Genomic DNA, 1,971 nt, shown 5'->3' on the forward strand with positions numbered 1-1,971 from the left:
ATCCTCCTGCCTCAGCCTCCCAGAGTGCTGGGATTACAGGCATGCTTCACCATGCCTGGCTGCAGTGTGCAGTTAATGGGGACTTACCTGAGAGAAGTGAGGTCAAGGGCGGCCAGACAGTTGGAGACCTGTGATTTGGGCTGGAAGGAGGTTCTTGGAAAGTAGTCAGAACAGAGGTGACTTTCATGCAAGCTGGAAGAGACTCGGTTTTTCTCCAGCTCTGTCTGCAGTGTGCTGGGGAATGATGTGGCAACAGTCACTTCGACCTGGCTCTTGCAGTGGTTGTGGCGGACACAGAGAGATGAGCTTGTGGTTACAAAAGGACCAGTGGCTGCTGGACATAATGGTGCACACCTGCAATTCCAGCGACATGGGAGGCTGAGGCAGGAGGATTGCAAGTTCAGGGCCAGCCTAGCCAACTTAGCAAGACCTTGTTCCTAAATAAATAAATAAATAAATAAATAAAAGGGCTTTATAGCTCAGTGGTAGAGCACTTGCCGAACATCCTGGGCCCCTGGGTTCAGTCCTATACTGCAATAAATTAAATAAAATAAACAGAAAAATAGAAAGCAAAGGCACATAATATGACTTTGACCTGAGTTGTGGGGTGAGGTTCTTTGGAAAGAGTCAAACCAAGCCCTCGGAGGCCTTACTGGGTGGTGCTGAGTTCCCTTAAAAGAAGAGTGCTCGTGTTTTACGAAAGTTGGAGCTGCAAAGCCCAGATGGGGATGTCTGCCCCGAGAGTTGTGACCACTGAAATGGGGCTCCTCCTTTGCCCTTTTCTTCTCATTCCAGGCTCCTTCCACTGTGGGCAGGCACTGGTTGACTTTAGGCCAGTGTGCCTTCTCTTCTTCTTCGTCTGAGACAGGGCCTCACTATGCAGTCCAGGCTGCCCTCGAACTCATTCATGATCCTCCTGTCTCAGCCTCCTGATTGCTGTGTTGACAGGGATGTGCCACCTCACCCATCTCCCAGTGTGTCCTCTTGGTTATGGTAAGCAGATATTACCGTGCCCGGCCATCCAGGACTCAGAAGGGTCCTTGGGGATAGTGTTTCTTCCTTCCGCCTCAGGAATGACAAAGCTGAGGGACAGCCCGGCCTGAGGGAGTGAAACAGCTCCTCTCAGCGCCTCACAGACAGACAGGACAGGCAGGTGAAAGGCTCTGCAGTCTGCTCTGTGGCCGGTGATGCTACCCTTCCCAAGCAGGGCCCTGGAGGGAATGCTAATCCAAAGTATTGGATGGCACTTAGGAGGCAGAAGAAACAGCCAGTAATCAACCACTTTGCAGCCTGGAAGACGCTTGCCACTTTCTCCTGAGACAGTGTGACCGCAGGAAGTTGGAAGAGGGCGAGTGTGGGAGGAGGAGAGGGGAGGAGAAGCAAGCAAAGGCCAGCGTGATTCAGACAGGAGAGCATCTTCCCTCCAGCGTGATTTGAGGCCAGTTTCCCTGGCCTTTACATCGCAACCCTTTTCCTTATCTCTCCAGTGTCCTAGAGATAAGACCTGAGTTTGACTTTGGCCAAGGCCTGAGTCAGTGTCCAAATCCAGCAGTATATGGTCCTGAAGTTTAAAAGAAATTGACTATGATATTATTTTAAGGAAATTTTTTTTTTTTTTTGGTTTTTTTGAGACAGGGTCTCCCTATGCAGTTCAGGCTGGCTTTGAACTCACTTTGTAGCCCAGGCTGATCTCGAACTTGCAATGATCCTCCTGCTTCAGCCTCCCAAGTATTTGTAAGGAAAATTGCTTTCTTTCATATAAAGGAAGGTACTATATATACATCCGTGTGTGCATATACACACCCGTGCGTTTACATACATACACCTATACATACATGTCTATACACATACACGTATATGTACATAGCCATTTTAAAAAATTTTTTAAAAATTTATTTTAAAAATGAAAGAAGGAAAATATATTAACAAACATCCATTTGCAAAATAGCATAAGAACAATAAAAACAATAC

Source organism: Chinchilla lanigera, unplaced genomic scaffold (genome assembly GCF_000276665.1).
Source record: "Chinchilla lanigera isolate Chin_1 unplaced genomic scaffold, ChiLan1.0 scaffold00036, whole genome shotgun sequence".
NCBI lineage: Eukaryota > Metazoa > Chordata > Mammalia > Rodentia > Chinchillidae > Chinchilla > Chinchilla lanigera.